Source organism: Panulirus ornatus, chromosome 46, assembly GCF_036320965.1.
Source record: "Panulirus ornatus isolate Po-2019 chromosome 46, ASM3632096v1, whole genome shotgun sequence".
NCBI lineage: Eukaryota > Metazoa > Arthropoda > Malacostraca > Decapoda > Palinuridae > Panulirus > Panulirus ornatus.
Genome location: NC_092269.1, coordinates 4,828,372 through 4,852,258, shown reverse-complemented (window position 1 = coordinate 4,852,258; position 23,887 = coordinate 4,828,372). Strand labels below are relative to the sequence as shown.

The 23,887-nt window shown below is 43.3% G+C and overlaps 1 protein-coding gene and 1 long non-coding RNA gene across 3 annotated transcripts in view; both read left to right on the top strand.

Annotated features, from left to right (window-relative positions):
- LOC139763094 (uncharacterized) overlaps nt 1–570 on the top strand; it is a 61,585-nt gene extending 61,015 nt beyond the window's left edge. The window contains exon 5 of the long non-coding RNA XR_011716033.1: nt 116–570. This is a non-coding gene — a long non-coding RNA (uncharacterized lncRNA). The remainder of the gene's footprint in view (nt 1–115) is intronic.
- A 7,617-nt stretch (nt 571–8,187) lies between these two features.
- Nucleotides 8,188–23,887, top strand: part of LOC139763092 (uncharacterized) — a 204,360-nt gene continuing 188,660 nt past the window's right edge. The window contains exon 1 of one of the 2 annotated variants that reach the window (XM_071688720.1): nt 8,188–8,352. The gene's annotated coding sequence lies outside the window, so the exon portion shown is untranslated. The remainder of the gene's footprint in view (nt 8,353–23,887) is intronic. The other variant, XM_071688724.1, reaches the window with a different exon arrangement.

The window sequence follows — 23,887 nt, the reverse complement described above, 5'->3', positions numbered from 1 at the left end:
TTACTCTTATGATACAGTATTTAACGTGCATTACATAAAGCTGTTGATGATGTACAAGTTAACGTTTTCAGGACTGTAATGGAAAACAAGTGTTATGATTGTGTTCCATCTACAGGTTGATCAGTATATCTTCTGTGGCAGACCCAGTGGACCAGCCTGACCCTCACAAGAAGGTTCAGCCCACAAGTAGCGGACTGGACGACCTCTCGTAAGAGGAACAGAAGTGAGGAAGTCGCGCTACAATCTACAACCTTACATTATCACGTATGGCTCCCACCTACAACCTTACATTATCACGTATGGCTCCCACCTACAACCTTACATTATCACGTATGACGCCCACCTACAACCTTACATCACATATGACGCCCACCTACAACCTTACATCGCGTATGGCTCCCACCTACAACCTTACATTATCACGTATGGCTCCCACCTACAACCTTACATTATCACGTATGGCGCCCACCTACAACCTTACATTATCACGTATGGCTCCCACCTACAACCTTACATTATCACGTATGGCTCCCACCTACAACCTTACATTATCACGTATGGCTCCCACCTACAACCTTACATTATCACGCTATGGCTCCCACCTACAACCTTACATCACGTATGGCTCCCACCTACAACCTTACATTATCACGTATGGCTCCCACCTACAACCTTACATAATCACGTATGACTCCCACCTACAACCTTACATTATCACGTATGACTCCCACCTACAACCTTACATCACGTATGGCTCCCACCTACAACCTTACATCACGTATGGCCCACCTACAACCTTACATCACGTATGGCTCCCACCTACAACCTTACATCCACGTATGGCTCCCACCTACAACCTTACATCACGTATGGCTCCCACCTACAACCTTACATTATCACGTATGGCTCCCACCTACAACCTTACATTATCACGCATGGCTCCCACCTACAACCTTACATCACGTATGGCTCCCACCTATAACCTTACATCACATATGGCTCCCATCTACAACCTTACATCACGTATGGCTCCCACCTACAACCTTACATCACATATGGCTCCCACCTACAACCTTACATTACATATGACGCCCACCTACAACCTTACATCACGTATGGCTCCCATCTACAACCTTACATCACGTATGGCTCCCACCTACAACCTTACATCACGCATGGCTCCCACCTACAACCTTACATCACGTATGGCTCCCACCTACAACCTTACATCACGTATGGCTCCCACCTACAACCTTACATCACATATGACGCCCACCTACAACCTTACATCAGCAGAAATTTCACAACAGATCACCTCCTCATCCAGTACAATCATTACCACGAAAAGAGGATAAGTTTAGTGAATTATTTTAGAACAAAATGAAAATAAACTTCACCATATACAACCTCCTTCGTAATGTCTCTATTATAATTCACAAATGGATGTTGTGTCGACTGGGTGGTGTTTTTTCCACCACAATACCCATTTACCAACCTTTACTTCCAGTATCTATATTTTGTCTCATTGTCATGAATATTAAACAACAGACATCCTTCTTTACCTCCCTCAAATTGCTGTGCACATTTGACTTGCAAAATATACTTACTTCCGTTTTACACATTATTTTTGTTGTAAGTGTGATATGAGCTTTTAGTATTAATCAGTCAGTCGATCATAATAATAACGTGATCATGTTGGTGAAATGATTCTGTGATATCAAGATTTATATATATACATATTTCTGACTACTGTGCGTTTGAATATACACACCTCGTCAACCAGTGGATGATAATGATCTCACGCGATCATGCTGGTCAGTATTTTAGGGTGTGTGAGATATCAAGATTGATACACATATGTCTAACTACTTTACATTGAGATGTACACAGTTAGTGTAATGTTCACAGAAATGTGAAGGAAGATGGTCAGTTTTGTGCTTTGTATGATTTTACGTGTGGTGGTACTTCTGGCTGTAAATATGACGAAATATATACAAGATCGAAAGACGAGCATAATCGTGTTGAACAGCACCTTGTTGAGTTTTAGGAGCTTAGCTTGTTAAGATACACAAAAAATTATTAATAGGAACGCGTACACGGTTATGAAAAAGAATTACAAAATGCTTTTTTTTTTATACTGTTATGAATATCGCAAGTATTAGGTTATAGTGTCGATAACTGCTTACATCATTTACTGCAGTGCGGTAAGTATTGTGTGTATTTATCACAAGCACTATCATCTTCACTTACGATGTGATAACGTATATTCCTAAACATTATTATCAGTAAGCCTGAGACTCTTATGGGTCAGGGAAAGCCATTATTTGCCTCAAGAGACTTTTATGAATTTTGAACATAACTCCGTAAACTGTTACATGTTACCAACCTACTCGTATTTTGCAATGATGGTCTATGCAGCCGATCAGCAGGAAATGATTATATAGACAAAATGTTTTTCTGTTGAGATTATGAAGATCTTTCACATAGAAAGGAAAGGATTGATAGTGTGTGGCATATTGATAAAGTGTATGTTGTCAGCCGATGATCTTCAGTTGTCTTGATCGCGAAGCTAACGACCCTTGAGCAGGACGGTAGAACCTATGGGTATATGATGGTGTGGCCTCTGACCTGAGGCTTTAGGGTCAGGTCAAAAAAAAAAGGCTAGGGAAACAAATGGCGTCCTAACTACGTCTCTTCCTTGTCTATCAACTGACATATATATATATATATATATATATATATATATATATATATATATATATATATATATATATATATATATATATATCTTTCTTTCTTTCAAACTATTCGCCATGTCCCGCATTAGCGAGGTAGCGTTAAGAACAGAGGCCTGGGCCTTTGAGGGAATACCCTCACCTGGCCCAATTCTCTGTTCCTTCTTTTGGAAAATTAAAAAAAATGAGAGGGGAGGATTTCCAGCCCCCCGCTCCCTCCTCTTTTAGTCGCCTTCTACGACACGCAGGGAATACGTGGGAAGTATTCTTTCTCCCCTATATATATATATATATATATATATATATATATATATATATATATATATATATATATATATATATATATTTATTAATTTATTTATTTATTTTGCTTTGTCACTGTCTCCCGCATTTGCAAGGTAGCGCAAGGAAACAGATGAAAGAAAATGACCCAACCCACCCCCATACACATGTATATACATACACGCCCACACACGCAAATATACACACCTATACATCTCAACGTACACATACATATACACACATACATACCCATGCACACAATTCACACTGTGTGTGTGTGTGTGTGTGCCTGTGTGTGTCTGTGTCAGAGGTGCAGGAAACAAGGAAAAGCGGGAGACCAACCTAAAGGTGGAAGGATGGAGTGAAAACGATTTTGAGCAATCAGGGCCTGAACATACAGGAGGGTGAGAGGCTTGCAAGGAATAGAGTGAACTGGAACAATATGGTAAACTGGGGTCGACAAGCTAGCAACGGACTGAACCAGGGCATGTGAAATGTAAAAGTATGGGAAGAAAAACAAAAGTGAAGTGTAGGTAAAGCATGCCCAATGGTGTCTGCATTTAATTGTATACAGATGTAGTGGAATACGTATTTCAGTGCAATAACCAAAGAACTTGTAGAAAAGTAGAAAAATACATGGAACACAGTTTCTTGAAATCATTTTCCTTGTAACCCTACTACACAAGTTAAGGCCATCACTGATTACTAAAGGAAATATACACTTGACATAATATCATTAACCAATGATGTTTAATTGGACTACGTTCCCAAATCATTAAATACTTATTGGTACCAAAACTCAAAAATCAATAAAAATTTCTGATATTCTTATTCCATAATATATATATATATATATATATATATAATATATATATATATATATATATATATATATATTATATATATATATATATATATATATTATATATATATATATATATATATATATATATATATATATATATATATATATATATATATATATATATATAATGTATGTATGTATGTATATATAAAATTCATATTTTGCATGTTATCAATGATCTTGATATTCATTTGCATATTACGTGATTGATTAGCCTAAACGTAATTTTTGTCAACAGATTCTTATTCAGCTTGTATTATCACACCTGTGGTGAGAGCTTGACCAAGAAGAATGGAAGGTGTTCGCAACTCCCCGAAATTTATCTATGCCATACATATATGTGGTTGTTTTAAGAGTGTATTAGAATTGTTACAGTTGTGGGGAAAGGAAAGTTGCTGCCGAGAGTGATTTCCAGTGTGTACTTACAGTCACTTTATAGATGTACTTTCCCCAAGTCGTCTATAGAGACGAAGGGTTAGACCGCCATTGTGCGCGTGGGACCTGCACTATGGTATTGTTTGATGTGGTATGTACGGTTATGAGTGGCCTCGTGAGAGGACCAATAGCTCTTTGGTCATGTAGAATACACCCTGTGTGTCTCAAGTGGGGTCAGTGTGTATAGTTTTAATCTGGTTGTCTTGTATTATGTCAACGTCTGTGATCTCAAGTTTTCCTCTCCCCACCTGTATCTCGAGAGCTGCTTGATAAAAGAGAGATTAAGAGAAGAACTGAAGATAAATGACTCGTCCAGAAACCAAAACTGACCCGGTCAGGACTCGGAGTGGGAACTGTGCATTCTATCCCATTCCTTTGCCTCATCACGAGTGAGTGGATTTCAAGAATGTGGTTTAGTACGGTGGTGGTGAGTGGTCGTGAGTTGATGCCATTATTAGGTTATACAGATGCCATTTTTTCCTGTGATGCTGACGAGCTGCTTCGTCACCTTGAAACAGGCTGTGTGTCACATGTGGGCCACACGTGACCAGTGTTAGATAAAGTCAGGCACTGAGGCAAGAAAAGGTCAAACCCCAGTGGTGCCACATAAGGTCGGAGGAAGGTTCAGGCGCCTCCTAAGGGCCAATTAAGGTCAGGGACATGTAAGGCCTCGGTGCCAATGTTAAAGTCAAGACCCTCCGAATCCCACATAAGGCCATGCACTAGTACCAGACGAGGGAGGGGGGTCATACACCATGACCAGATAAGGTCAGGGGGTCATGACCACATTAGGTCAGTGGGACAGGTTGTAACGGACGTCCCCATCCCCACCTCCACCCACTGGTCATAAGCCACTGGTAACCCTACCTACAGTGAGCCATCATGACCTCACCGCCACATATCACAGTTTGACTCACACACACACAGTGTGTGGACGTCATCATCACCTCCACATTAACCAGCTGGCCTGGCCTAACGGATCTTACACCATGGAGTTGTACGTCCTTTACCTTCGCCAAAATGAGTGTTATATTCTCATGATTTTAATGGTGTACACCTCCCCATGCTGTGGACGGTGGCGCAAGTTAGAGATGCAATGCACCAAAGGCCCAGAACATTGTCTAAAAGTAATGATGTAAGTTACTTATACTTAACGTTGGCGTTAACCTGTTCAGCAGGACAGGACGAGCTGTGGGTACGTGCGATGACCTGCTCCTCAATGGTCAGGTCAAAGAACAGGACATCATACCGAAGGGGTAGTACTGTCCAGTTATGATAAGGCTAAGTTTAAACAGATCTCAGCAACCATCTTACAAGTGATAGCTTTAAACAACATTTTCGAAGGCAGACATTCACAGGTACTTGTAAAGATAACCAAGTATATCTTGGCCTCTCCCCCTACACACAAGAATCTGGTTGCTGCGTTTCGTTCCTCAAAATTTCACTTTCAATAGAAGAGGGACACCATACAATACATGGCGAGGCCTTTGCTTTAAACCCTACCATTTCCACGTAAGAGCGTCAAAAAAACACTTAGATTTTACATTAGTGCTAAAGTTTTATAATATTAATGCTTTTAGGTCATCAAATAGCATTTTTTTTTTTTTTTTGCTAAATCGCTTGACTATAAGTCTGTATGATGCATTCGTTGGTGTCCGTATATGGTAGGTGTATGGGGCGTGTGTCGTAATAAGTGTTGGTGGGTTAGGATGATGGTGTAGTGTACGGATGTACACACGTGAGTGATGATGGTGTAGTGTACGGACGTACACATGTGAGTGATGATGGTGTAGTGTACGGACGTACACATGTGAGTCAACAGGAGGCACTCAGTGTGAGAGCTACCCCACTCTACCCCCTCATGATGACGTAAACCCTGCTTTTTTTTTTATAAGTGTAATCTCCCCAGGGGGAAAGATGACAATGACTGGTGTGCAAACAAGAAACCTTAACGACACACCGAGACGCGTCCCCTCGCTACTCGTAACTGTAGTATTAATGACCTCACGTGGAGAGAATTGGTCATTTGGTCAAGCATACGTTGGATGTGGTCGTTAAGAGAGATAAAGTGTTTTTGCTCAGTTCAGGTCTTTTGCTATATATATATATATATATATATATATATATAATATATATATACGTATATTAATACTTCATTTAAGATGACAATTATCATAGCCTTGTGGGAGATAAACTAGTAAGACGCAGTTTGGTTGAGGAAGGGAGTGTGGTGTATGTCTAGGTATTTGTGGCTTGTAGGGAGATAGAAGTTCCTCACTAAACTACCTCCATGATAGTAAACAAGCGATCCAAACTGCCCCTTGTCGTCACGCTGTTGTACCTCGAGATCTTCTCTCAGATGCATTACACATTTTGCACAGTGGTCCTTTGAAGATAAGTATATAAGGACCTAGAAGTTTAAGAAGCTCATTCGACATCATCATCAAATATTTCTCGTACTTCTGAGAGCTTAGAGAATTCATTAGACATCAAAGATAATTCTTCAAGACTTTGAAGATCTCGTTTGACGTAATCAAAGCTCTCTCTCTCAAGCTTCCTAGTATGTCTTATCTACTGTTAGCGAACCAGACCACATACACTCAAAGCCAGGAATATAGAGATAGGTGATTGTGACTGTGAAATACTCTACAAGCAAACGCATGCGACATGTTATTCAAACATCTATCAGAAGAGGAAGCTAGACCCCTTCCTCACTCGCAGCCATGAACTTGGACGTAATACATGATGGTTCAAGAATCCAAATTAGCAATACGAGCAGTGCGGGCCGTGAGTTTTGTGTACCCAGGCTAAGCAGCATCTGAATCTTGTAACTAGAGAGGGGTATCGCCTCGCTCGCTTGGGGCCAAGTTACTCTCGACTGCCTGACGAAGACTCGGCAGGGAATGTCTTTGCCATTCGTTGATGGTCATCTGCCTTCCTCCTTGGGTCGCAAACGTTTGGTTAATACACATTCCTCCCTGAAGTAACGTTTGAGTTCTGACTTTTGTCTCTCATTCGTGGTGAAGCCATTGAGCGCGACGGTGAGGCCATTTGAGTACGACTATGAGGCCATTTGAGCACGACTGTGAGGGCCATCTGATCACAGCATATCCTGGCCTTTTAACCTGATTTAAGCTTATGATTCCGATCGAAAGCCGTGCTCAAAGGGTCATACCGTCTTGATGAAAAGACTGACAATGCTTTTCTGTTGCTTGGCCAGACAAGCCATTACAATGCCTCTCCCTCGTTTGTCTTTCATCACCCAACTTTCCGAGCTAATACGAGTGTACTGATTGATTAACTTCGTATGATTTAGCTTTGGAATAATCAGCGTCGAGTGAGGCAGTGTGTGTGTGTGTATTGTGTTGGTTTGTGGCCAAGTTGAAGAGTTGTGGTGATGTCTTCCCGCCCACACACCTCCGCTGTCGCGCTCCCCCCTGTCCAGTCGGTATCGTGCGTCAGGCAGCGCGGCTCGAGCATTTCATTCCTATGCTGGTTAAGGACTCTCTCTCTCTCTCTCTCTCTCTCTCTCTCTCTATATATATATATATATATATATATATATATATATATATATATATATATATATATATATATATATGTTGGTTGTTTGGGTTTTAGGCTAATCAACCACCAGGGTCATTAATTAATGAAGCCAACAACGTAAGTTACACCCACCAGCCGAAAGATCTTTAACACCTTCTTCGGGTGTTAAAGATAATTCTAAGACCACGCACACTCTCACTGCGCACGTAGCCCCGTGAGATATACAAGTTGAGAGAAGAGAGAGAGAGTGTGTGTACGAGATTTTTCCAGTGGGCAGGGGCACCGCGTAAGAGCTCAACCAAGCAATGGAAGATCCAAAGATCCAGTCACGAAGATCGAGTCGTGTTGTTAATATAGTGTTGTGTGTTGTGTGAGGTGGAGAGAGAGGGAGAGAAGAGGAGGAAACACCCAGAAGAAACGTTAATTTACACAGTGTTTGCTAAACAAGTTCATCTTTTACATAGTAACAACCACCCGACCAAGCTTAAGGTAAATAAAATTGTGGGAATATTCATTGCTTGTTTCATAATATATTCTTTGTATGTACATTCTATTTTTACTGAGGCATTCGACATTTACGCTGTGACAAACTTGTCCGTTAATTATTAGATATCAGATAATGTTAAGTGGTGTAGTTATGATTTCATGATACCATCTTGATATAACACATGTTGATTGCGAATATTTGATATGACACTTTCCATATATATATATATATATATATATATATATATATATATATATATATATATATATATATATATATATATTATATATGTGTGTGTGTGTGTGTGTGTGTGTTGTATCTGGGACAGGGTAGTGCCGGGAATGGATGAAGGCAAGCAAGAATAAATATGTACATGTGTATATATGTATGTGTATGTATATGTGTATCTATTGATATGTATATGTGCGAGTATGGGCGTCTATGCGTATATATGTATACGAGTGAATGGGCCATTCCTCGTGTTTCCTAGCGCTACCTCGCTGACGCGGGAAGCGGCGATGAAGTATCATGAATGATTAACCTGTATAGGTAATTGATATATATATATATATATATATATATATATATATATATATATATATATATATATATATATATATATAATATAATATATACTTTCAGAATTATTTAGTTGGTAAGTATGTGCTTTAAAGTTACTTAGGGATGGAATAAGGTTAATAATATTTGCAGTTAAGACATTGAATGACAGCATAACCTGATGAACGGTACCATGTGACTGGGTAGTTAAGGTTTTAGAGTGATCGTTTTCTTGCCAAGGTAATAGCAATAGCATTACTATAGTCTACCCTGTATGCTGACCGTGTCAATATCATCTCAGTTTCTATTTTACCTGACTGGCCCAGTATGAACGTCTTCACATGCCATACATTTAAGTATAGACACTCCCTATTTTCTGATAATTTGGCTTACTTTTTTTATATATATATAATAAGGTCTTACTGATGATATTCTTATATTGGAAGGCAATATTGAACGTACTTTTTCAACACCTATCATACATTAGGAAAGGTAGGAGAACAGGGCAACATCAAACATTCAGATGTCATCCATTTTTACATTGTTGTTACGAGATGCATAGCATATCTTCCTGGCTTTCCTGTAAGCCTTGTTTATAAGCCATTTGGGTTAACATAACTGCCTGAAAGTATTTCATATGTGGATTACGTTCATCCTGTAGATATATGTGGGGGATCGCGTGTACGCATTGCTCTAACAAACTTGAGGTCATAACTACGAACATATCTTTTTTACATTTAATCATATACTGGAATATAAGGAATATGTATCTCTCAGTATTGGTAGGCTTCCTACATGTAGATCTTGTAAGATAAGTGATCAGATTCCCTCGTTAGCATCACATTAATGTGATCTGAATTGGGGTAGGTAATCCAATCAACCTATCACGATATTGTGGTAGGTCACACACACACACACACACGCTGGTCGACTGGTTGTCTGGTCGTGTTGCAAACCACTGCCAATAGTCTAAATATTAATCCCCCACACACCTCCCGTTTTCCCCCCACTTTTTTTTCCCATTTTCGATGTGGTCTGGTCCGCTGTGACTGGTCGTTGCCCCTCTACTTCAGGTACATTTTGCACATGTCATTCATTGATGTAATTGTCCCTTCCAGCGCAGAAGTATGAGAAGCATTAACCTTTTCTTTCAGTGTCATAACTTAGCGTACCATTTGGACTGGTAAATACAATAATATAACTTTACATTCACAGTTGAAGAGCGCCCGCGCGCGCGCGTGTGTGTGTGTGTGTGAGGGACAAAAGGTGATGAACGGAAGAGACGAACTCGCAGATGTAAAGCGTTAGAGACATGACCTTTAAGTGCATGTGAAGTGTGAGCCGACAGCTCCGTGTAGCTAACACGTTGTTGTTGCTGGAGTGCTTGGCTCCGCTGGTGACACGAGTTTAGTGAGGCGAAGAGAGAGACACAGGAGGTCACACACATATGTATATAGTTCTTCTTCTTTCTTCTTCATTCACGGTAACACTTATGTATGGTCTCCTCTCTCTTCTTCATTCACGTATCTTTCGTCGTACTTTCATTCTCTATCTCGCACTCAACCACTTCTTCGTTTATTGTATATATTTTAACACCTCTCGTTTCTTATCTATCTGGACGAAAGAGGAATTACATTTTTTTTTTTTTTTTGTACCTCCACACATCATCACTGATGTTCCTTCACACTTCACACACACACACGTGTTCCTCTCATTCACCAGACTTCAGTGCATTTTAGTTCCTCTCCCTTGCTTAATGCTACTCTCACTACTTTTCTTTATTATTATTATTGCTAAAACATTATCCTTATCAAAACATCATTCCCAAACACGTTAACTCGAGTATGTATGTCTGATGTTGATATCATGTCTGATGTTGATATCACGTTAACTCGAGTATGTCTAATGTTGATATCATAGGAAGAAGGAGACATCATCAGCAAACATAAGGCCACCAAACATAAGGGAAGCATATCATGAATCACCCCCACTTCTTCAACACACATTTGTAGCGAGTTGGGGATACAGAAGACCTGCGAATGAATGGATCCACTTCAAGGTATATTTGTGCGAGTTTGTCACGAGAATGGAACTTGTGAAGTTGGAATACGTTCGTGTAAGATGTGACGTGGTAGCTCATGTTGTGCATACAAATTGGGTCAGGTTTGTATATACGAGGGTAATAGGTATAATTCATGCTAAACACACACACACACACACAGATTTATTATAACATGCTCTCCTACTGTTGTAAGGTGAATTGAAAAGTTGTAGGTAGGAGAGGCGACGTTAGAAGACAAGGTTGTACTATAACTCAGCTGACGATGGTTGTGAAATTACGTATGTGTACCGTTCGACACTCGTATATCTCCGTCTCCTGAACTTTACCTGTGATGAGGTTTGTGTGTGTGTGTGTGTGTGTAATTAATAACCTGTTTGTACTGTACGTGGGGTGAGTTTTAACTCATTGGGCACCCCTCTGTATATGTATGTTTACGCATGTTGTATACATGCGTAGATATACGCATTCATACAGAACGTATTATCTCATTTTACCAATTTACTATTATACAACTTAATCTTGTAAGAAGATTTAATCGTATTTATTTTTTTTCATTTGGCTTTTATTCTGTTTTCCAAGCTTCAGTTTAGGAGCTGTGTCGTTGTTTTACATCATCGTGGGAAGCTGGCCACGGTGATTTGAGCTAGCAATGCCACGATGTGTTATGATAATGGGTATCACACAGCTGTGGTTTTGTCCTAAATAAACAAGAAGGAAAAAGATAAAGTGAAATGGTATTTAGCGCAAGATCTGTCGACTTGTTGAAGGAGTCTGAGTCTTCTATATGACATAACGAGAAGCCCCTTGTGCGAAATGGCTGGACCCCTTGAGTACGACGGTTCGGCCTTTGGGCTCGTTACGTTGTACCTTTGAGAACGATAGTTTGAACCTTGACCATGGTATGGTTCAACTTTTGATTTCGATAAGACGACCTGGGGTAATGACGGCCTGGCCTTTGACCCCACCCTTGAAAAGGTCAGGTCAAAGGCTAGGTCACCATCAAGGGTCATACTGCCTGAGCTTTAAATAATCGTACCGTCTCTTTTTTTCTTTTTTTTTCGTCTTGATCAGTTATGCTCGGTACAACCCGGAACTCAGTTGACAATAAGGATCCTCTTGTATTACCCAGTTCAGAGGCATTTACCTGAACTATAGCGTATGGGAAACCATCGCTTGGTTGAGAAACACGCAGACCATTCGAACAATGAGGCGCAACAGGGGAGGGGGGGGGGGGACCTGTTTAGTCCAGTGATACGCCAATCGGAGTGTGCCACGAACGCCAAGAGATGATAAGGGCGACTTTACCGGCGTTGGACCGCTGTGCATCGTCTCTGGGATGTTTTGAGGTATACCAAGTTTCTCAGGTTGGACACGTGGGTGCTTGCATCAAGCACAAGGGAGACGGGACGCCACGCTGTTAGGGAAATGAAGATTTAATCTAATTTAGTCCCAAGTGGCGAGTGCCTTTGTGGTGAAGTGACTGGTAGACCTTCTGAGCCTTGGTATAAAGGCGTGACTTTGGTCTCTCTCTGTTTCTAGGGTCTCGTGCGAGACCAACTATGACTCGGGTCCTCCAGTCGGTCTGCTTCTGTCTGTCCTCGTGTGTGTGTGAGGTGGATTTGTGGGAATAATGTTTTATGATGGTGGAATACTTTCGGTGGAAGGTTGTGGAAATGTCAGCTTTTCTTACTTTCTGTAGCTTAAGAAAGTAAATGAAGTCTCTCAAGGGTCTTCACTCCACCCTTCAACCCCCCTCCCCCTTCCCCAACCGCTCACACACACACACACACATCATGGGCTGGGCGCCAGACTGATGGATTGGGTCGTTGGTCCACCAAGCTGGTGGAAATACCGCAGCCCTCAGGCCCAAACGACCCCCACAGCTTCGTTCATTAACCCGTTACGTTTATTAGCTCCTCCGGTGCCATGCCATACATCAAGCATTCAACAGTGTCGTAAATTCCTGTGGAATCGTTTACGACGTAAAGTTATTTCGTCTTCTCGCACCTCCCAATCGCCTTCGAACCTTTCCAATCCGATGCGTAACAACGTGTAAGGTCATTCGCCAATCACCTTACCGTGGAATACCATTAAGTCATCTATAATGCCCTTGCTTAAGGTCTCAGGCTCTCCATATTTCTAACACACCTCCGTTACCCTCGACATATCTGCCAACATCAGGAGCGTTCATCCTTCGTGGCCTCTGGTGAAGTGGGAAACCAAGGTTCGATTCCTTAGTAAATCACAAACAGGCTTTCTTACCTCGAGCCCCTTGTACCTTTGGTAGGAGCGAATATATGTAGTAAGCCTGGAACAGTCTAACCTCTGAGGGAAACGCAACTCCTTGTTGTTTAACATTCTCTCTTTCTCTGGTGGGGTTCCCCCTTGGCAACCAGTGACCCATTTTCTTTAGCGGGAGGGGTGACAGCTGTGCTAACCATCATGGCGGCCTCTTTTTATTCACTCCCACGTGACTCAGTGTGTGTGTGTGCTCACTCTGCGTGTGTGAGTGTCACGCGTTGTGGTCCGTGGTGGGGGTAGGGGGTGAGTAGGTCCCCCATGGGGAGAGGAGGAAAGCAAGCGATCCTCCCTCCTCTACGCTGGGGAGAACCAGAGTTCGTCTCGAAGCAGCCGAGCTGGTGGGTGTCTGAAGAGCGTGGGGAAGCGGAGAGAGGAGAGAGACTCAGTAGGGTTATTGCCAAGCCAGCGAGAGAGAGAGAGAGAGACAGACAGACAGACAGAGAGAATGAGTACTTGCGACGGGATCTGGCCAAAGGGCAGGGCGGCTGGCGCGTAGTGCTGGCTGCAAGAAACGATTATGTTGAGTTACTAAGGACGAGTTGTGGCGCGAGTTACGTGTTTGTCAAGTGAGTGTTGCGTGCGAGATGGACAGCCCATGTGTGTGGATGAGGCACACACACACACACACACACACACTACATACATACCCTTACATACCTAACACACATACATAAAACCCTACACACATACATATACATGAATTACACAGTTATCAAACTTAACATTGGAAAGATCTATGTAACAGAAGGCTAAACATGGATACTTAAGACAACGAAACGATTAGAATATACACGACGTAATTTAGACTACCTTTTACGATGTGACATTATCTCTTGTGCACCGACCTTGTGGCTTGTGTGTGTGTGTCATGCATACGACGCACTAACCACACATGGTTGACAAGCAACGTGTCCTCTCGTAAGAGAGATTAACTTCCTCATTCGAATTTCTTCGTTAGTTATAACGGATGCATCATTTGGCGTGATTATTATGGTTTTTCTTTCCTGTCGCGTGGTGGCGCTGGCAGACACAATTATGTGCCAGCGATCCGTTGCTCGTCTCCTGCTTGTCCTTGTCCCGCCACGCCTGATTCACTTTTAACAATTTTGTGAAGACGTGTTTGACCCAACCCCCTGTACGAGACTGTATACTTGGTACGGTTATTAACCAAAGCTTAAAGGCCTCAAATGGCTTGTTACCCATAACTGTAGTTTGCAATACTGCTTGAGTTGAGATTCTTATGAAAAGGTTTAATTTGGAATTTTCCTTGGTTCATAACTTGGAAGAAAATGTGACCTTTACTTTGGTTTATAACTTGGAAGAAAATGTGACCTTTTTTTAGGACCCGATGGAGTTGATGTTGACATCTTACAAGTTATATTTCTGGTCATTATTATTTTGCTACTAATGGATGTGTTGGTTTGCAGGGCAACACAAGTGTTGCATGGAACATCCTTCTAGTGGCATCGTTATTAATGCTTTAACTTCGTTTTGACAATAATTTTATCGTATTTCAAAAGTCCAAAACCAGGATAATCATATCCAAGGATCGTACCGTCGAGTTCAAGAGTCGTATCGTCGTGCTCAAGGGTCGTCGTGTTCAAGGGTCGTACCATCGTGCTCAAGGGTCGTACCGTCGTGCTAAAGGGTCATACCTTCGTGCTAAAGGGTCGCACCGTCGTGCTCAAGGGTCGCACCGTCGTGCTCAAGGGTCGTACCGTCGTGCTCAAGGGTCGTACTAATAATATCAAACACTTTTAGTGTGGAGATCCACACATAAAGGCATTGAAATCGCTTCACATATCTCAATATATCTTCAGTCACTCGTGGTCATATACTGGCCTGTGTGTATACTTCCTATGCCTTTATATACATGAGTGTATAAAAGGAACCCATTTTGTACAGGTGTAGATGAATAAAGATATGTCTGCAGCAGCTCCACCAGTCAGGGAGCCTTCGTCACGGAGGATGAGGAGTGAAACTGTTCTGTGTACTAGTAATGATACGTCTCCACACACACACACACACACACAACACACACACACTGTGGTTCACGTTTTCCTTTCAGGTCAGTGTGTGTGTGTGTGTGTGTGTTGGTTCAGCCTCTTTGCTTTCGTTTGATTATTATTGTTAGATATTTCAGGCCGGGCTGAATGTTGGCAAACCTTAGGGTATATAGATAATGTTTTTTCTTCGAGTTTACATGTTTTTCAGCTGGAGTAATTGCCATGTTTAGATGTAGTTGATATAAGGAGATAGATGGTGAGCGGTGTGTTTTCATCTCATATATTCATCGTTAGCCCATCTCCAAATGTATAGTTTCTCGCTACATTACGTAAAAGTTACATATAACTAAACTATGTTTGGTACTGTTTATTAAGGAAAAGCCAACCATGAGTTTAAACATAGCTGAGCTATGTTAATGTGATATTCAGAAGTATAAGGTTAACTTAAACATTAGTTATCTACGATAGATTATGTATAGGTAAAGTAATGTAAGAGTCTGATATAGGCATGAATCTACGTGAACTATGTTAGAAGTATAAGGTTAACTTAAACATTAGTTATCTAAGATAGATTATGTATAGGTAAAGTAATATAAGAATCAGATATAGGCATGAACCTACGTGAACTATGTTAGATAATTTGTTAATATTAACATCACCATAAACGCAGACGAATTGCTGTAGATGGTTAATGTTTAGCGTGATACAAATGAGACAAGAAACTAAGATTGTCACATTTACTTAGCAATCCCCATCACGATCCATATGATGTGGTTGGCAGTCTTGCTGCAACACATGGGCCAGACGTTGTCAAGGATGCGAGCCTCGCTGACACCACAAGATCCGGCTGGGCAAGGGAAGGGACACTCTCATCCACTTTGCAACTCCCTCTTACCCCCGTACCTTGCATTTCATATGCGTCTTTCCCATGATGGTAAGTGTCCTCTTCCACTTGCTCCTCTCCCACTAGTTCCTCTCCATTCTCAACCTCTCTTTTCTCCCCTCCCCCCCCCCCCCCCCCCTCGTCCTTCGCTCCACGATTGTTCATGATTACTAATTGCCCTTAAGACGGTCGTTAAGCAATCCGCGCGACATTCCCAACGAGGCTGTTTGGTATTGGTTCCTCCCCTGGAAGTGGTGCATGAGGCAAGTTAAGGGGACGGGCCTCTCTCTCTCTCTCTCTCTCTCTCTCTCTCTCTCTCTCTCTCAGATTCGGTCTCGCCCTTCCATCACAGTCAGGCCTGTGTTTGCCCTTGCGTCTTGATGTATATACAACCACCTCGATCTCCAGAACACACATCCCTATGACCGTGACCCCCAGTGTATATCCCTGGCCTCCACAACACACCCCTGGCCTCTTTGAGTCCTTGACCCTGGCCTCCGGTACACACCCCAGGCTCTATACAACACATGCATGGCATTTAGTATACATCCCCCGGTCTCGTACACACATCAGCGATGTACACCCTGTAGTTTACAGTACACATGCCGTACTCAGCTGTAAACCCTCTTGTACTTTACCCTCCCTGGGTTCTCACAGTCTCCCTTCTCCACCCCGCCTCCCAGGGCTTCAGTCTACCCTGCCACATGTGCAATATTTGCCCAATGCAAGATCGTCCTGTGTTGCTCTGGGGTTGCATCTGGCGTCTCGCAAAATGGTCGCTGTGGCATTTGTGCGCTAGTGTCGGGTTCTGCGGTCTGTGATACACATCTTGTACAGATGTTTTCAGAATTTACGGTATTTTTTCGTTTATTTTATGCATCCCGTCGTGTCATAAACTTTTCCTTTTTTTATACTTGATCCTCTATATAAATGTATCCCCCTTCCCCCTCACCTCAGGCAAAGATAAGGTTGGTTTTAACTGCATTTGGATTAGATTTTCTATCTGTCGTATTGCAGTTAATTAGCTGTCGTTTTTTGCTGGCGCGTGTTATGACGGGCTCACTGAAATAAGAGTGTCGCTACACTTAGTTTTTAGAGGCGGGTTGGGCTTCCTTTCTCGACATCTCGAGAACATTTCTACATGTGTTCAAATGTTGGAGATATGTTGATTGAACACGACGTTACGACCCTTGGGCACGACGGTACGATCCTTGAGCACGACGTTACGGCCCTTGAACGCGACGGTAAGACCCTTGGGCACGACGGTAAGACCCTTGGGCACGACGGTAAGACCCTTGAACACGACGGTACGACCCTTAAACGCGACGGTACGACCCTTGGGCACGACGGTAAGACCCTTGGGCACGACGGTACGATCCTTGAGCACGACGGTACGACCCTTGAGCACGACGGTACGACCCTTAGGTATGATCTGGCCTTTGATTTGACCCTTGAAAGGTCTATTCATCATGCACGAAGATGAACAGTGTGTATAGCATTATCAAGTGGACGATGAATAGTAATTATTCACTGTATATCATCATACTGGGAGATGTATGGTGTACATTCACTATCATCACCATACTGGGAGATAACATATGGTAGGTGGAATATTTGATGATAATTCTAATGTGTTCCTTCAGCTCCAGCTTAGTTTATTCGTCCTGAGTGACAATGAGAAGCTTGGTGGACTGGACAATCTGGAGGGGACTGGGGTTCAGTGAAACACTAGAGGGTAAGACAGGGTTGGAAGCTTCGTGGATAAGACACCCTGGAGGGGACTGGGGATCAGTGAGATAGTATGGGGTGGGACATGGTTGGTGGACAGGACAATCTGGAGGGGACACTGGGACCTAGTGAGACAGTAGCGGGTGGGACAAGGTTGTTAGCTTGGTGGACAGGACAACCTGGAGGGGACACTGGGACCTAATGAGACAGTAGGGGGTGGGGACGTGTATGCTATTTGCACAGCTTTATGACATCTGACGAGGTTTGACGATCGTTAAACCATATGGTCCCTGCCTGAGTCGTCGCCCTTTCTTTTTTTTGACCAGAGGCTGTTAAAGGTCAAGGTCATCGTGCTTGGGGGGGGAGAGGGGGTCACTAGTGTCAGATCTCACCGGTGCCATAAGGGTCACTGTTGGTAGTATGAATTGAGGTTGGTTATAATAAGGATCGTCTCTTGGGGTCACTATAATTAGAGGTCAGCAATATAAGGGGTCACCATTTCCATAAAGGGGGTCATCACTGTGAGGAGGAGGGTGTGGGAGGTCAAAGGTCACCACTGTCACAGGTCACCAGAAGATCAGCTGGATTGAAGGGTCATCATGACCAGGGTTTCATGTAAGGGTCACACTTGGCCCCCATCTGGTCAGGGTTCGAAGACGCCACAGTCACGTGACTTACACACACACACACACACACACACACGCGCGCGCGCTTCTCATGTCTGAATTCATGGATGTGAGTGTAGCGTTGTCTTCGGTTCATGACCTGTTTTGATCACTTTACCAAACGCCCTTTTTGCTTTGTAATTATATAAGTTTAATTTGCATGTGGCGATACGTGGCTTAGAGATAACGCGACACCCAGTAGCCATTAAATCCAGCAACGTAAACAAGCGCTCACCACTCATCATGCTAATCGGTAGGGAGGGTTTCGAACCCCACGCTGTTCGCTCATTCGGTTCGCTTAATCTCTCCCACACTGTTTAGAATATTTCCCCCCCCCCCCCCCCCTCGTTGCAGTGCGATTGTTATTTCACAGTGGGAGACAACCACTGCATCCATAACTCAAGCCTGTGACTATGTCCCAAGGCACTTGCAGTGGTTGAATTGGTAGTTAAGACGGCACGGGCGACTGAATGTCATCATTAAGGTCGTCACATACGCCCTTCATGCATATGTATATACCCCACCCTAAGCCAGGTGTCTGACCATTATCAACCAATCCCGAGAGGAGGGATGAACAGGTGGGTTGGTTGTGGGCCAACTGCCGATGACTAGGATTCGGCGGCACACCCACGCTGGCCCGGAGGTGACTCGTGGTCAGTAACGCTAAACCCTGCACCACGAAGGCCCGTGAATGTGTATTGCCCTAGGAGTGTATAATAGAGAGATAGATAGGTAGGGAGAGAGAGAGAGAAAATAGAGAGAGACTGAATTAGGTTTTCTTCGTTTGCATTTTATTGAGAAAAACGTTCAGTGGAGTTGAATATTACTGTTGGTTTAGTGTTACGGAGTCTACCAGTATGAATATTATTACTGGTATTATGTCTATTTTCTTAACGATTGTTATTATGGGTGACGTCAGACGTGGTTGAGCTGGTGCCAGTCAGCGTTGCCAACTGTAACGCAACCGCCCTCCCGGCCAGCTAGCCAGTCCTCCAGGATGTCTACAGTGTTACCAACTACAGTCTCGACTCGTTTGGCTTGGCTGGGTGGTTACATGATCGCTTTAGACCAATCAAATGCCAGGCATTGTTAAAGGCCATCAGAGTCACTTCGTAGCCAACAATTAAAGGACTTCAAAACACCTTCGTCATCAGGTGTTGAACGTGATTCCAAGACCATACACTCCATTACATGTGTGAGCCTTAAGTCTTCTTGCCTCAGACGTGACCAGGGTTCGAGGAACTGAGCGAAACGATGTGAATTCGTCTTCGTTCGTTGATGGACGACGCAAGGATATGAAGCTCAAGCCGCGTCGTGTGGGTCTCTGTATACTGTAGTGTGTTGGGGAAACGGAGGACTGGTCCATCTCTGTCGTGCGACGAGCGAGGAATTGGTTGATGTTGTGGAGGGTGGTGCGATGGTGGTCTGTTTGGTGGAAAACTGTTGTCAGGTTGATGTAGATGGTGCTATGAGGGTCTGTTTTGGTGGAAGAGCGTTGTCAGGTTGACGTAGATGGCGCTCTGTTGATGGAGTGGCAATGGAAAGTGTTTATGTGCAAGGTTCGGTATCTGGGCCCAGACTGTTTCACACAACGCCAACTCCATAATGAAGGAACCAGAAGCAATACCATTATAGACTAATACAGTTTTCGTGAGGGTATGAAAATACACCGTTCACTAGCTTCCTAAAATCTAACAGTTCATACCACCTGAGAAAACAGGGCTTCAGGTCAGATAGTCACTTCAGCAAGACTTACAAAAGCAACGAAGGAAAAATACAAACAAAAAATGCATTTTCAGCCCAAACAGAACGTGTGACAGATGCGATTGTAATGTCCCCTCCCCCCCCAGCTCAACAAGATGACAAAATGGAAGTCACTCGTAAATTGGGAAGAATGTCGAGTCTCTTTCTTTACAGTAGAGATCACAACTCATCCCTGTAAGCCGGGAATATATCCTTATGCCGTCATGATATACAGCTGTGTTCCCCCAAGGGGACTTGTGTGCACCCCTGGCGTTTCTCAGACCCATTATCTGACGCGCATGCAAATTACAAGCCACGGCATCTCTATCCTGATATGCAAATGATACTAGGATACGTATGAGCAGATCTCTCTCATCCATTGCAGATAAGAATGATACGAGACGACGAGTACAACAATGACAAATGATATCAGACATATCTCTCGTTGGGTCGTAGAAAATGACATGCCATTTGGAAGGAGATAAAATATCTTAAATCCTTCGTTATGAAGTAATGAAGAAAAAAGAACTTGTACAGAAGACGTGATATAAACATTATTATGTCATGGGAGATTATTGTGAGCATAAGTTCATTAACACCAACGGACTTCAGCTTGGATTCTGCTAACGTTAAAGGAGTGTGATTTGAAGATGACGCTTTTCAAAGTGTTTCAACTCCGTAGACTGGAATACACTTGTCTGCTAACACCACCTTCCAAAACAGACGAGAATTCCCATATAGAAAATAGGCATATAAGAGGTTATTACGTGGGTCTCAGTGGCTTTATAGAATGAGAAACGAGTGAGAGAGAGATTGAAATTCTTCGAAATGTTACCCTGAATGCAAATGCATGAGATGTGCCCTATAAGCCATAACAGAAAAGGTATGGATAGCTTGCCTTCCAACCTTCCAGCAAATACCATTCCTTATTGACTCGACACACGAGGATGACAGAGCTAAAATGATATCAGTAAGGTCAGACATTGTCGTAAATATGATGAGAGAGAAAGCTGTAACTCCCAGAGGCCCAAACGCTGTTCATCACCCTGTCGTCAAGGGTGAGAAACACGTCCCACAAAGCAGTTTTAAGAAGTCATTGGTGTTCTCTTCACGAGTCAATCTGGTCGACTAAGTTATTCGTAGATGTACAGGTCGCATCCTCAGCGCTCAGTGGCCTCCAATAGCTTGTGAGTGATCAGAGGAAAGACATTGTACAGCCACGTACCAGAACCGGGATAGGGGGTTAGAGAGGAGCCTATAGTATCAGTAGGAGGTTGTACCCATGACCAGATTCTTAGGAAAGACGGGGAAGATGATATACACGACCCAGTGTTGATATGCTGATGGAGTGACGAAAGGTTGATGTAGACTGTTCTGTGTTCCCTGTTGATGTAGGAGCTCGGAGAGAGAGAGAGTGATATGTGGTCGGCGCGACGATAAACCACATTGATGTAGAAGCAACGAAAGATTAATGGCGAAGTAGGGCGAAGCGTTCATCCATCTTGACGGAGGAGGGGAGCAACGAAGACGACGATGATGTACAATGGCGCGCCTTGATGAAGAAGCAGAGGAAAAGTTGACTTAGAGGGGGACGTGTTGATGCTTGCTAATTGAGTGACGTGGAGGAGGGGGAGGAGAGAGAGAGAGGGAGAGAGGAGGAGGAGGAGGATATGGATGACGTGGTTATTCAAACCCTCAACAGTCGTCGGTGGACCTGGCTGGTGATGTGAAATCTCATGCTCAGCCTTGGATGACATGGGGGAAGTCGATGGTCGTGGGCCTAATCCAGTCCTGCCTATGGTTGAACTCTCTCCCGACCAGCTGTACATAATGCGTTCAAGTACCGCCGTCCGTCCGTCGTGTCAGGTGCAGGCAGGTCCTACGTTCTAATAACTACGTCCGTCCCTCTCACCTCGCTTGTCATTCGTACGTTTCAGCCACTAAGCCATCAGCACTACTACGTCCTACTACCTTCGTCCCTCCCTGTTTTAGCCGCCACTACTCCTGCGTTCCACCACCCCTCTGTCGACAGCCACCCCAGCCACTCCTCCTGCGTTCCACCGCCCTTCTCAACAGCTCCCGCGGATGATTCATTGTTCAAACGCCACAAGTGGCTGGCGACGAGCGCGCAGGGCAGTGTGGACGTGCGCGTTTATAGTGAAGGAGTCGAGAGATCTTGCATAACACAGACGGGCCTGTGTGTAACACCTCAGGGTGTATCCAGCTTAAGGTGTAGCACAGCTCATCTGAGGGGCCAGTGTAATATCAGTGGGTGTATTCACCATGTGTGTGTTTGTAGTGGAACGCACTGGAGAGCATTCTTAAAGACGTGATGTGTTTACCACTGCAGTTGAGCTAAACAAACCTTGGTATTTCGAGACGTGTCTTTGTTATATTAATTTAATGAGGTGGATGTTGTGCGTGGACTACATTTGTTGCCAGGTCAAGGTGTTAACCCGGGGTTTGTATTGAGATCGAGATGATGAAAGAAGTGATGGGCTTTTGATTTTCGTCCTGTAGACTCCAGTCACGGTTCCCGGCCGTGAAGGGATCATACAAAACGGGCTAAAGGATAAAGAATAAGACAGAAGAGCAAGCAAAAGAATGGAAGACTTCTAGAGGAAGTGAAAATCCTGCGTATTAAAGAGGTTTGAGATGGCAAAGAGTTCCAAAGTTTAGCAGTGTAGGGGAAGAAACAAATATGACAACGGCGTACAGAGGTGGTTGGTTTAGGTTGATGATCTGCTGTCAATTGTACCTCACTAAATGGGGTGTCTTGAGGGAATGGTTAGACATTAGCCTCTTGATCACGACGGTACGATCTTTGAGCACGACGGTACGATCTTTGAGCACGACGGTACGATCTTTGAGCACGACGGTACGGTCTTTGAGCACGACGGTACGGTCTTTGAGCACGACGGTACGGTCTTTGATCATGAAGGTACGGTCTTTGAGCACGACGGTACGATCATTGAGCACGACGGTACGATCCTTGAGCACGACGGTACGACTCGTGGATATGATGGCAGGACATTTTTGTCCCTAACCCTAAAGAGTCTTACCATCATTGTGCTTAGCGATCGTACCAACTTGCTTACGGTGTTAAGCATAACATTGCAAAAACCCTCTTTACATTGTCTGGAGATTGGCTCCTCCCCATCCATCAATACCTTGAGGGAACACGACCATGGAATTATTGATGACTTTAGGCAAACCTTCTCGAGTGTGAGGACTTGAAGAAAACCATTGGTGTCATGTGCTTGTGTGTGTCCCAGGTTGTGCCAAGACTGGCAGGTGGTGTCTGAGTTCTGCTTCAGCTCGTTGGGAAGAGGATAGAATGAGAAGGACTTAGGGGTGGTTAAGTCACTGTTGGGATGAGATGTTTACTCAACGAATCAAAAGAGTTTTCTTTTTTTAACTTCTTTTGTGCCTTTGAAGGGCGATTGTTTTGTTTAACTTTAGAATATTTGATTGAGGGTTAATGATTTAAAAGACAGACACCCAGCAATTGAAATGCATCTAAAGGCTTTAGAAACTGATACGTGATGACATGATTGCATCCTAATGATGGTCGAGTGTGCTTCAACATGG